At 33.4% G+C, this 13,890-nt stretch overlaps 3 non-coding genes across 3 annotated transcripts; 1 reads left to right on the forward strand and 2 right to left on the reverse strand.

Annotated features, from left to right (window-relative positions):
- Positions 1 to 9,121: 9,121 nt before the first annotated feature.
- SOCG_16374 lies at positions 9,122 to 9,192 on the forward strand. Its single transcript has one exon. It is a non-coding gene; the product is annotated as a tRNA-Asp (tRNA).
- Positions 9,193 to 9,500: 308 nt separating this feature from the next.
- On the reverse strand, positions 9,501 to 9,583 carry SOCG_16375. Its single transcript has one exon. It is a non-coding gene; the product is annotated as a tRNA-Val (tRNA).
- A 2,874-nt stretch (positions 9,584 to 12,457) lies between these two features.
- SOCG_16376 lies at positions 12,458 to 12,568 on the reverse strand. Its single transcript, XR_001203023.1, has one exon. It is a non-coding gene; the product is annotated as a 5S ribosomal RNA (ribosomal RNA).
- Positions 12,569 to 13,890: the final 1,322 nt, after the last annotated feature.

Raw genomic sequence — 13,890 nt, forward strand, 5'->3', positions numbered from 1 at the left:
TAATCCTGGATGACTACGTCTTTCATTTTATCACTGAGTATACACCGAATAGCTTTTTCAGAGGATGTAGTCATGTATGAGGTTTTATGTATAGCTAAAGTATAGGTAAAGAATTTATTCCATTTGCAAACTTACCTAGGAACCGGTATTGTTTTAAGAGGAAATGTATCTATTGTATTGCATTGTTAATTGAAGTTCAAGCCAATATCAATTTTCGAAAACGTAAAACTTACTGTGAATAATGACTCTAGCGGTGGTTCAGTTATGAGACTCGCCGAAGACAAATGTACTCGAGAACGTGAAAGTTGACTGAATCATAATCGAAAGTTGCTAAACATTGGTAGCAAATCGTAGCTCTTAGTCTAAAGAGACGGCATATATTACCAAGATGAAAAGGGACTACTCCAATACACTATTATTATCTATAGACAAGTTCATACGGAGGAAATACGTAGTGTTTACGAAATAAATTATATACTACAAAAGATGTGTATAACATGATACGATTCAATGCTAGGGTAATGACGACATTAAGGTAAATGTCTGATTTAATGAATAATCCTTTTAACTCATTTGAATTACCATTCTGGTATTTGAAAAAGCTAAAAAAAATAAACCTAACGCGAAGGGGTGAATCATCAGTAACTGATTATCGACAAATAGAATAATGAACAAAAATGAAGAAGTCTTATCAAAAACATTCTTCGAATATTTCATCTATCATTCATTATAATTACAGCTACTCACATGTTTCATTCAAACATAAAGATGTTAGTATCTTTGTTCAATGAAAGCTTCTCTTTTTTAAGCTTCAGTCGTTTTTTCAATAGATGTCTTCACTACTTTATATATCTTCCAAAAAGGAGTTTCGTTATTAAATTTAAATTTTATTGCAATACTAACTTTTTGACATTACTTACTTTACATATTCCAAATTAACAAAAAATGGAATGTGAAAGTCAGGAATGAATATCTCGTACTATATGATTCAAGAGCTCATTCATTATGTATTGTAACAAACAAAGCGTATAACGAAGGATTCGGTTTAGAAGCAGGTAAGCTATGTTTTTTGTATGCGAGCTTAGTAATTACAAGAAAGATCTTCAGAACGAAAGATTTAGCTGATTTGGTTTGATAAAATTAGGTGTCGGCTATTTAGCCAATCAAGTAGTAGTTAGACTGAAAAAGATTCCTAAGGAGGATGATGCAGAGTGTAAATGTACATTCGTGTAACTTCTTTAATATTAGTATCACCATCTTGCCTGCTATTTACGGTATTACCCACATTGTGAGAAAATATTTCTATGCCACTGGGTGATTTGAATATAATAATAAAAGAAACCTATATATGAATGATAAGTATTGAAAAAAGATGCAAATTAGACATAATTTTCAGCATGAAATCCGAGGAAATATGAACCATCTGCGAATTCCACACAGATTCAGAAGGAATATGTAAATCGTGTCAATCACTATAATAAAGTTTTACGCCAACGAACAACTTAAAGTAGTCTTTCTTGCGTCATATAGATTTACCAAACATACATGAAAGACATTGCGAGGATTTGGGCAAATAAGAAAACAAGGTCAATCGTTTTTTAACAGTTAAGTCCAAAATCCAATCCTTATGAATGGTCAAGCCAATAAATGAAAAATACAATAAGGAAGAACACACATCCGTACGCATGATCCATTTGAAATAGGAAATTCACCACTTCCCTTTCGGGGCCAACGTTAATTGTGAATACCGGACAATTTAAATCATACAAATCTAAAGGGTTTAAAGATAGTCATTGTTGTGGTCGCGAACATAAAGCAATTTAGGAATGTAATTTTCAAAAAGAATAAAGGTACTCAAATATATATGTCATAAAAACACTTAAAAAGATGGGCATAAAGATGTGGTTAGTGAGGTGTAACAGTCTTTAAGGTGCACTGTTCACAATGATTTGAAAATTAAATTTATGTTGTTGCCAATTAGACACCAAAACTGAAAAGTAGACTAATATAGGAAATGTTAGAGATAATACCCAAAGTTGTGTTTCAGTGTCGTCATTCTCTCCAAAGAAGAAAGTAGATCAATTTAGAATGGTCATACTTTATAAACCTTTGATGGGATTGCAACAAAGGAATATATCATTTGTAAAGTATTAGATAATCAAGAAAAGTAACTTTAATCATTTTCCTGAAAAGTGGCTTTTGTTCTAGAATAGAAGAAAGTTCTTTAGACATACTTTCTTAGCCGTTGTATTTGGGAACCCAAAAGCGTGCCATTTCATAATGCCCAACATCTAATGCTTTTGAGATAATTGTAATACTTTATACAACTGTAGTTATTTTTGGAGATTTTTGTTAAGCATAGAGTTTTGTTTACTATTATATGACTTTACCAAGAAAAATTTAAGGTTTCGATGGATCATAAAGAATAAGAAGTTTATAAATAAGGTAAGCAAAAAATTACTAGCGATAAGACTTATAAACGCTATGAATCTAATGGCTTCTCCAACAAACGAATATAAGACCGAAATGTTTGATTTTATTATAAAAAATCTAATGGTTAAAATAGGTCTTTCGCAAAAGGAGGAAAATGAACATATCGGCTTGCTTTGGCTAGTGCGCTTTTATGGATCAGTAACGAATTTAGCCATAATGGGTAAAAGGTGCCTACGCAAATATCGTATCTCATTAGAGATGATAGCAACTTTCAGCTGTTAAAAATGATCCTTTTTATTTCTCACAGTTAAATCTCACTTCTATGAGAATAAGCAAATCATTGGAAAATTGGTGTATCTCTAATAAACCTACATAGGATTAAAAAATTTTGTATTATTTGAATTAAAAATAATAGCTTTCAGGGTTCTGATTCACTAATAACCTATAGACTGTATTTAGCAAGACCAATCAAATCATCCACTTTGAAAATATAAGCTTTGGACTAGAGGGTATACATTATTCAAAAATGTATGAATAAGAATTTATTTTTTCCATTCTATATATGTTAAGATTTATTAATTTTTTACCTTTTATAGTAAGGTATTTAGTAATACAATAGCATTAGTGCATTGCAGTAATCAGTAATCGGTAATTTGTATCAAGGTCATGAGCACCTCCCTCCCCTCTTAAAGACACTTTGACTTTAAAAGATCCCGTTATTTGGGCCATTTATCAAAAAGAACTATTTGGATTAAATTCAATGAGCTTTATATATGCTTTCTGTCGAACCATCTTACTCGGGTTCAGGTGACTGAGGAAAAGTAATCGTCTAAGATCTTAGTAAGGTATGGACAGGTAAAAAATCGACGGACTATCTTTATTATTAATGTCTAATATGTGACCATTAGTTATATTTGCTAAAAAATAGTTGGCATTTGAATCTGTATTGTACAGTTCGAGTTCAGACACATAAATGATGCAGGACACCTTCTGCGCATTTCGCGAGGAAAAGTTCAGCTTATAATTGCTTGAAGCTTTTTTCCCTTGATTTTGAATGATCCGACAAACGTAGGTTCTAGTTAATTGTTCTGATGAAAGAAACCTACTTTGCCATTTTCTATGTGTACTTCGTCTTTTGGTCGCAATTTTTGATGGTAATTCATTTTTGCGATTATATTATTTTGCATATCGTTTTTTTGCTTTTCTTGTATGTTTTCTTATCGCGCCGACGGGTTATAGCCGAGTGGATGGTGAAAATGTACCAACGTTATTTATCATTTACATATCCAATTCGTTAAGAATTGGTTGCATTACTAATGCAGCCTTTGCAAAACTTGTCTTGGTAACTGAATGCTCAGCGGAATTATGACAAAGCTGTGCTTTCTTGAAGTATTCAGTCCAGTTCTATAAACTTTCTCCTAGTGCATCTTAAATATGTTTCTATATTTGGTTGACACGTTTGTTCCGTACATTTTTTTTCTGATGACATCCTGAAGATAACCTTAGAGCTACCTTTTGTTATTCGAGGTACCTTCTCCGTTTATCGGAGATGATAAAAACGGGTCCACGATCAGAAACTCTGTCTATTGGATCGCCATACACTCAGACAGTGTGTCCCTTAATTTTGTGAATCAGTTGTTCTGCTGTCATTGTAGGTTAGTATTTGAAATGGTTTGTCTGTCTGTATTTGGCAAAAAGTGATATCATTTTCGGAGAGCTGTGATGATAACATGTACTTCTTTTTCACATGTCCACCATATTAGTTGTTCATCGGTAAATGAAATTGGATGAAAAGTGTATCATCTCTTTGCGATAATACTATCACCTATGAAAAAATCAGAGCATCCGTTTTCAATCTAGTTTCTCCGGTCGGTTCAGAAAACCAAAGCATAGAAACATTGTCTGATTCACCGTTGACTTTATAAAGGCTTCCTGTTGTCGGTCAGTCATTTATACGTAACATTCCTTTTTTGTTAAGACACATAGCGGTCTTGCCAGCTTCGATAGATTTCGTAAAAATCGTCTACGATAATTGATGAACCATGAAAAGAATCGTAGACGCCGTAATGTATCAGGTTCTGGCCAACTTGCGATAGCTTGAATTCTTTCAGTATCAATTCCTTTATCCGAAAATATGCAATTAGTAACTTGACTATGCATTGAAAGAAAGCGAGCTTGCTGCAGTTTTCGAACACCTTTCCCAAGCGTGTTTCGTGTTCCTTTTCTGATGAAGAGAATACGATGGTTTCTTCCAGATAAACAATGATAAAGATTTATAGGTATGGGAAAAAATTTTGTTGACATATCTTTGAAAATTTCCTGATGTATTTGTTAGTCCAAGGTGTTTAAAAGGCAGTCTTGTGTTCATCACCTTAACGAATTCTAAGCAAGTAGTATGTTTCTTTCAAAGGGCTTGTACTGATAATTAGCGCTACTTAGAAAAACTTACTATTTCTTCCAAATTCGGTTATGGATAGTTATACAATTTGGTAGTTGCATATAATGATTTATAGTGTATGACTATGCAATATCTATCTGTTCCTTTTTTGGGATAGGGAAAGGAGCGAACATAAAATTTGGTGAACTCTAGCAGAATTTGCCTTGACTTAACAACTATTTTACTTTTTTTTTTAATAGTTGCTAACTCCTTATGAATATAATGTTTTAGCTTCGGGCATAATTTAACAATTCTTCTGTAAGATCGATCTTAAGTCACTAGGTGAGTTTGGAGGCAACGGAATATTTGTATCTTCTGTATATAGTCTGTTGAAAGGTTTTAATAATCTGGAAAATTTTTTTAGTATTTATCTTGATTGACGTTTTCGACTTCCACTGCACTGTGGCCATATACAGAATTCAAATTTCCTAGTTTCTTTAGAAGATTCCATCCGATGAGATCGTTGTTTTGGATTATTATAATAATTGCGAATGTCTTTTCCGATTATTGAATGTTATCTGAAGTATTAAATTTCCCTTAACTTTGAGGTCGCTTTGCGTTATAACTTGAAACGTACAATATTATTTGTTAAATTTACTCTAATTTTATTTTATTAGAAAGTCTTTTCTTAATACCCATAATTGATTTTTGACAGCCCGTATCTATGAAATTGCAATGACCTGGTGATATGCAATTTCTATGTTATAGTATTGAGAAGTTTTCTTCACCGGTAAGTTTTTACTTCCTTCAGATAAAATAAATTTGTGGAGATAACTGTAATTGTTTCAGTAAGGGAACTGTCTTCTAATCATTCTTGTAATTTCGGATTCCATCTTATTTCTGTTGTTATCGAAATCCTTTACTCCTACATTTCTGGTCGGGTTTCAAATCTTTTGTATTGATGGTGCGAACCTTTGACTAACATACTTTATTGTTCAGTTTTATCGCTTCACATAATCCCCTTTTTCATAATCGTTTTCAAGAGGTTGTTTCCTGAGTTGCGCTTTATGAGATTGAAGATAAGGACTTTGTTGCGTGTTTCTTGATCAAAATTATTGAGCCACTTTCCTCGTACTTCTACATCAAGATGCAAAGTTGTTGTTAGGTCTACAAATCCATAACGAATTTTTAGCCAAGGACCACTTGTCTTAAAACGTATACAAATGCTGTATATTTCCTTGCTTTCTTGCACTTTCTCTAATATATTAAAGGTGGCGCTCTCGAATTCTTTGATAAAGATATGTTATCTTCTTAAGATGAGTTGGACCAATAATGGTAATATTTTAAAGCCAGTCTTTTTAAAGTCTCGAAGTACGCGTTTATCTGCCTCAAAGACTTTTGGTTTTCCCTCTTGAATGATTCCATGTAGAAGTTGGCCTTTTTCCTACCTTTGACATCAAATCAATAATATCCATTGGTTCTTCGATATATTCTTCATTGATTTCCTCTTATCAGTTATTTTTCTTGAGCCATTTCAGTAATTTTATCAACTAAAGCGCGTATATGATTGTCCCTATTGCTTACTTTTAGGTTCATTTGATGGACATAGAATCTACCATAACCAGTGTTTTTGGAACCCTGCATATTGTGCGTTGGTCTCTCTTGTCCACTTTCAATGTTTAGCAATTTTTACTTTGAGATTGAGACATAATTTCTGTTACGGTTAAATTGTCATTCTTTATGAAAGTAAATATGTCAGTGTAACATTAGTGTACGTATCAATTACTGTACTTAGCATTGGATATCTTTGCATAGTTTTAGTTTACAGTGATAATTTATGTGGATTGTAATTAGCTTGATTAGTCAAATTTTCCATATTTATAATCAGTAATAGAGTGTCTTTCTAAAGTATTTTCTTTGTCTTCTTTTACATTTTCGTTTAAATTGCGTTAACAAAGCACCGCTGTAAAGTGATAATAAGTAGTAATATCATATAAGGGTTATGACATTTTTGAATTTTATTATCAATGTTTTTGGGACCTCGCGAACACTTGATGAAAAATTGGAATTCAGAGTAACCGAGTTAGAACAACATAGATTTGGAATGCTTTTATCAAAAAATGAATTAATGAACAAGAATGTCTAACGCCCCTTTCGTATCACAGCCGACTCTTTTATTTAACGCATTCAATCATGTACTCTTAGAATGTTGCTAAAATCATCTGAATGACAACTATGATCTTAAGTGGACTTCGAAATAACATTATCAAAACTTAAAAATGACGTCATTTGAACAAGCGTCCACTGAAAAGGGTTAATTGAGTGCTTGCAAACCAACCATCGTCGTAAGTATATATTACGAAAGATATTCGAATACCGTGTGTTCATCCACGTCGACGATAAATCTAACAGATTATCTGTCTTTACTTTACTTTGAGAAGGGTGAAAACTGTATATTAGTGCTCATAACCACTACTTTGACTTTTGCCACCATAGTCTTTTCAAATGAATACTTCTTCCGAGCACGTAAACCAAACATCAAAAAATATCCTGAGGATTAATTGTACGAACATTTAGATATACGTGGTTTTACTATCTGTATTGATCATAATTACACTGTAATTCGACACATCGAGCAATCAGATGACATCAAGTTATGGCTTCGTTAACAGAGTGCGATATACTGTTACACTGTTTACGCGATATGGGGATTTCATCATCTTGCAAGCGATGTATAGCCTATAAAATTTCGTTCAAAAATACATTTACTAAGCAAGCGGCATGCTAAATACTATGAATGCAAAGCCTCCCATCCGTCATTGAGATAATCTATTTACCCACAGAGAAACCTCCTTCTAATAAACCAAGATTTTCCGATAATTTAAACAAACTAGAGTTCATATTTCTAACTTTTTTATAATATAAAAATCCTGGTAACTTGAGAAAAGCTTTAGTTTATTATCTCTAGTAACAGACTGCCATCTAACTACCGTTCACATTTCCGAACAGCAGCACCCATTCGTTCAGATGTTGCTACAAATATGATGTATGATAACATTCAGATGGTTTAGTAATATTTATTTACAAAAATCAAACCTCTATCATTGTCTATACATTCAGTGCATAACATATTGTAAAGTTCAGTTACGATCGCGACTTTTCAATTGAAGGAGTCACACGCTTGAGCTGAAAGCTGTCAAGACTCTATACTAGATGACTATACAAAAGAGCCGTTTATTACAAATTGTAAGGAAAGGAAAGTTTTTTTGAGAAGCCATTAAAAAAAATATATATACCAACTCACGTTGTACTTACAACGTAAAACTTGGTTATTGCTGTGTAAAGAATTGTTTAAAGCAAAGTTATAGACAAAAATATTATATGCTAACCGACATAATTTGGCTATAGACGGTATTATTGTTCTCGTTCACGAATTAGTGGGGGTAAATGTCGCTTTATTGAAGGACAAGTAAGCTTTTGAGTTTAAAGATGAGACTACATGTGATTAACACTGGTGGACTTTAAATAGATTCAAAAAGTTTCAAATGAAAGGACCACTTGACTTGATTATGTATTTCATTGTTACGTCATATTTAAGAAGTCGCTTAGTATAAGACGTGGAGACGAACATTTATTACTTAACAATACCGTTATTTCATTTTGATCTGCAGTAAGAAATGAGCAGAAGCAAGCTAGAAGTATCTGATTAATGCGTTGTTCAACTCTTATTTGGTTCCCTAAGATCAACTTTTCTTACTATTAACATAATGAACCTACTATAGCCACTTAAGGTCACCGCTAATGTGTACATTTTAGGTTTATCAAAAGCAGCTCATAATATCCTTCGTTCCAATCGTACTATGCCGTTGATGAAAAAAAATTCTTACTCATTATATAAAAGGATGATACATCATTTTCCAAATAAAAACTATATTCACCGGAAAACATGAAAACGAAAGACTGCAAAGGAAAGAGGAAATCGAATGAAAAAAATAAGGAGCGGCGTAATTATTATTTACTAATTCATTATGGTTGTTTCCTTAGAAATGCATTTCAGTGAAGAATGCTGCTACATGGTACTCGGTAGAAATTTTTAAATAATCAGATTTTGCTGTTATTATTTGGAAGATGGAAAATTCTCGTCAAGGTTGAACGTTAAGATAAACAAGAAATGATTAATACATCATACTCGTACTCGTCGTAAACCCATTGATTGTAAGTCATAGACAGCATTGTGCAACTATGCGAAAACAAGGAAAGGCCAAAGACTACATGTTTTTGAAAAAGCTTTTAGCGTGGAACTAATATGAATCTTCCTTAGTATAGGGGTAGTACACCAGCCTGTCACGCTGGCAGCCCGGGTTCGAATCCCGGAGGGAGAGTAATTTTCTGTTTTTCATTTTTCATTTTTCCTTTTCCCTTTTTCAATTTTTCTTCTTCCTTGTGTTTTCTTGTTTATATTGTTTCTTTAATTCTACAGTTAGTGTCTGCATCCATAGCGATATTTCCTTCGTCAGTTGCAAAGAAATCATGGTGTGACGGGTGACAGATGCAGACCATGCCGTTCAGCAACCGCAAACAAGGCAGCGAAAATCAAGTGTGTATTATTCTTATATAAAAGATCTGAAAAGAAAGAAAAAGAAACTCTGAAGAAATGAAAAAAATGAAAAAATTGAAAAATTGAAGGCTATGACCGTGCCAAGACTCGAACTTGGGACCGTCTGCGAACATCAAATGTTAAGCAGAAATTATAACCATCTAAACCACACGGCCTTCGTTGATGTATAATAATAGACATTTTTTTCGTCAAATACTGTTATAACCGCCCCATTTACCATATTGCATATTAATAACAATAAGTATGTTGTTGGGATAATGGGCATACGATACTACTGATTACTACATACGATTATAATATAACAATAAGGCTTCGCTATTGCAATTCCCAAACGAAGAAACTGCTAACGCTGCTAACCAACGAACATAGTTCGGAAAAAAGTCTTTGCCAATTATAAATATACCAAATTCCATTAATCAAATCTTCAGGCTGGAAGATTTGACTGGTCTAGCCAAATACAGTCTGCGTTAGGTCTTCAGTGAATCAGATCTCTGGAAACTGTTACTTTGACATTATCTTTTAACTGACTATTGTTACGAGCGGTATTATTTTAAGTGTTATGAAGTTGAACTGCTCTAGGAGGTCGATATTTAATATATTAATAATGAAACCAAATAGAATACGAAAGCTATCATGGTATCGTTATAAAATCCAGAAAACGTTCTAAATAATCGATAATCGTAAGGATGCCTATATATAAAAATATGAAGGATGATTTTCTAAAAACTTTACAGCATCTTAATGTTCACTATTAATTGAAATCATTGAGTATAGAAACAAAGTTGTTTCTGTTTCTAGTCACTCTAGATTTATCCTTCAATTGCTCGTTGAGACCTTATAACTGGAGGTTGTGGCTGTGGGATTTCTGTATGAGAAAAGCGGAACGTTAACAATTCCTTAGCAAACCAATACACACTTCTCTGAATCATATCACTATATTTGCTTTTGTCATTTTTGATTACTTCCAGAAATAAGTATCGTAGATTCAACGGAACCATTTTGTATTGTCAAGATATTGAATCGTGGTTAAACTGTTTAAATATATGGATATACGTATACGTAGAAGATATACAATTAACAAATTATAAGATAACGAATGAAAGGTTTATATTATTAACACTAGCTTTCTTACATTTATATACTGTTAGTTGCAGTTAAGGCACTCGTGAGCGTATGTAGCTTTGCTAAAGACTAGTAAACTTCATTTAGTGCAAATCATTTACTCTGATAAGTCATAATTCCGCGGTTGGTTCCTCAAGATGGTGCTAATTACGATTCGAGTGCTATGCCACTTCATTCTATATTGTCGCCTACCATTTTGAAATATCAAAGTAAATACTTTTCTATAGAGTCATAAACGGTTGTACCCATTACGATAATTGCAAACTCGCCCAGAATCACTATGAATATCGGAAACACGTATAGCGCGTACTGTTATTTAACAATGTCTTACATACATTGAATTGCATAATGTTAATACGTTCGATGCATTCTTCTATCTAACTTACAGTGAGCTGTCTATATAACTTGCCTGTTCGAGTTACCGTAAGTCTTAAAATATCATGCCCTCGACTTCAATAATGCAAAGCTTCCAGCTAGGTGGCTGCTGTTAAAGTATAGTCATTGGTAATGTATGTAAACGTTTATTAGTGAACCTAACATACACAGTATCATATGGGTAATGGGAAAGGAATATACACGCTTGTTTCTCCCAACTGGATTTCTGATCTAAAATTTAGTCATTATCATCATGGACGGACAGTTCCCAGGTAAATGGCGCGATTTCAGGCAGCAACTTATATCAAAATCAAGAATCAACACTTTACTTCTTTGCAAATACTTTTCATACTTAGAATAGCTGCAAGTTAAAGGATAATAAGTGATTAACGAAGAACATACAGAAAAGGTTCTCAAAACGATATGGTGCAGTGACGATTCAGATTTTCTTTTTGGGGTTTTTGGTCTTTTTTTTCTTCCAATTGAATCATGGTTAGGAAAGAAAGGACAGCAAAGTGTATCATCCTGTAAATAAAAAAAAAAAAGAGAGAGAAGTTCAGAATTTCTTTCTCTCTCTGCGATATAGAACAAATTTCTAAGATCGCTTCTCGTAGTTTTAGATTCAAAGCATTTCCTCTGCATCTATCTTTGTGTATGAAGCGGCATGTAAATACAATAACAACTCTCCCTCTACCTGCATAATTTCCTTTGATGTAAAGGGACACACAATTTATTTAGTATACCAAGGTTGTTGGAGAATTACGTTCAAAAAACCGTTCTCAGCATATGCATTAGTTTGAGTGACTTCTATTATTTATTAGTACCATCCATTATTTTGTAATAGCGAACGCAAGAACATAAATCTTAGTATATCGTATCGTAAATTTATAAAAGTTGTCACGTTTTCATACGCACCAAGGAAGCAAATACATTTTAACCATCTGATCCTATGGTCTTTGGGTTATGAAACCCAATTGTTGTGATTGCTGTGCCGATTATACGATTATGACCCAACATTAGCTATTTCCTTGATGTAAGAAGTGGATATAGTATCGTCATCCAGGCAACATCCAGGCAAACTTCTGATTTCAAGAGAAGAAAAAGAGATGTGAACATTTTGAATGACATACAGCAAAACGAAATACTGCATCCGCAAAAAGACTCACTTGTTTCCGCCTCCGCCGCAAAGAGACACCCTTGATTCAACTATTTCTATCATTCATAGGTGGTTGTGTATGCAAATCTTTTTATAATTCTTGTCTGTTTTTCATATTTTTCATATTTTTCAAGTAGTATCGAAAAATTTACGTATATGGTTATTTACAGTAATAGACTCGCGAAGGGCGATGTTTACTTACGTACACTGATGACGACTGGGAATGAGTCTCAGTATCCCCAAATGGAGGACAGTTGTTTGAATAGGGGAAGAAGTAAGAGACAATATACTAAATACTAAACGAAAGAAAAGGTAAGACAAAACAAAACAAAGAAAAAGGAACGTAAAACAAAAAAAATAAATAAAGAAATAAATAATAATAGACAGTGAAACCCATGTTAAAGAGGAGCCTAGTACTAACGAGGCCCTCAGACGCTTAACTGCAGTGATCGGACGGGAACTGGTGTTTTCGCCTAGGTATGGCCGTAGACACTTTCCTCCTTAATTTAGCTTACTTGTACTTGTACTTATACTTGTATCTGTATCTGTATCTGTACTCGACTGGTACTCGTCTAAAGTACTTTGTATTGACTGGTTCAGTTTCTATTTGGCTTCATGAACTACGGACCTACGGAACTACGAGGTCCAATTCGACTCACTTCTATCTTTGGTAATTTTACACGCCCATGGAGGGTGGTTGAATATTATAGACATAAAACCACGTTGCTTTCTCTTTTTTTTTTTCGAACCACATTGTGTTAGGCTGCTGTCGCCCAGGTATATAAAGACTGAATGTACGAATTTTATGGGTCCATAAAGTTGTATTTATAAATAACTTTGCTTTCTACTTGAATATTTCAAACGTACAATAATTTGGCTGTCAAAATGTACTATATTTTTGGTTATGAAAGTATACTAGTCGTCGCATCTTTTAGTGTATGACTCGTGCTTCGTCTCTTCTAGTCATTTGCTATGTGAAGAAGCACTTACGAAGTGTAGTTGCCTAAAATATAATTCATATAGTTTTTTCACATGTTTCATTCAATGATTAGCGGGCTTCGATTACACTAGAACAGTTAGAATTCACCAATCACAAAAATCAAAAATGAATACAATACAGCCGGTAAGTAAGTAAGTAAGTAAAAAACTTTCGTATCGGGAAGAAATTTTGAGACCAAAGACTAGGATAAGAAAAACAATTTGCTTATGGAATATGTAGAATAGTCGCTGCTATTCATTTACAGACATGTATTTTTTCAACATGTCCTTTTCAGTGGGGTCTAGTATAGTATTATTATCGAATTCTTCTTAGGCTGAATACTGGTTTGTTTATAACGAGTTGCAGACATTATGTACATAATTGAAATATTTGGCAATCCTTTTAGCGAAATAAGAAGTGTTTTTCGCGTTTGGAAGAAGCGTATCAATACCATCTAAACAATCAACTGAACGACTTTTAGCTTGGAAGTCACCTGAATCTGAAATGAAACTCTGAAACTCTGATGTAGTTGTAGTTATCTGAAACTCTGATGTATAGTTGTAGTTGTAGTTGTAGTTGTAGTTGTAGTTGTAGTTGTATTTTTCTTTCATTTACAATGGCAAATTAAAATACAAAAATACTCAGATATTTACAGCCAGTTCGTGTCTCAGGAATCACCCAACAAAGTCCTCAAGTACTACTTTCACAATCCGCGCGGATCACTCAAAAAAGGATTGAAACTTATTTACAGCTTTCAATTCACTGTGTTTTCGTTTTTAATGGAAAACTCCTCTTAAAAATACAGCGTAGATGCAAACTCACGGTGATGG

The sequence above is a fragment of the Schizosaccharomyces octosporus genome, assembly GCF_000150505.1.
Source record: "Schizosaccharomyces octosporus yFS286 unplaced genomic scaffold supercont6.3, whole genome shotgun sequence".
In the NCBI taxonomy this organism is placed as follows: domain Eukaryota; kingdom Fungi; phylum Ascomycota; class Schizosaccharomycetes; order Schizosaccharomycetales; family Schizosaccharomycetaceae; genus Schizosaccharomyces; species Schizosaccharomyces octosporus.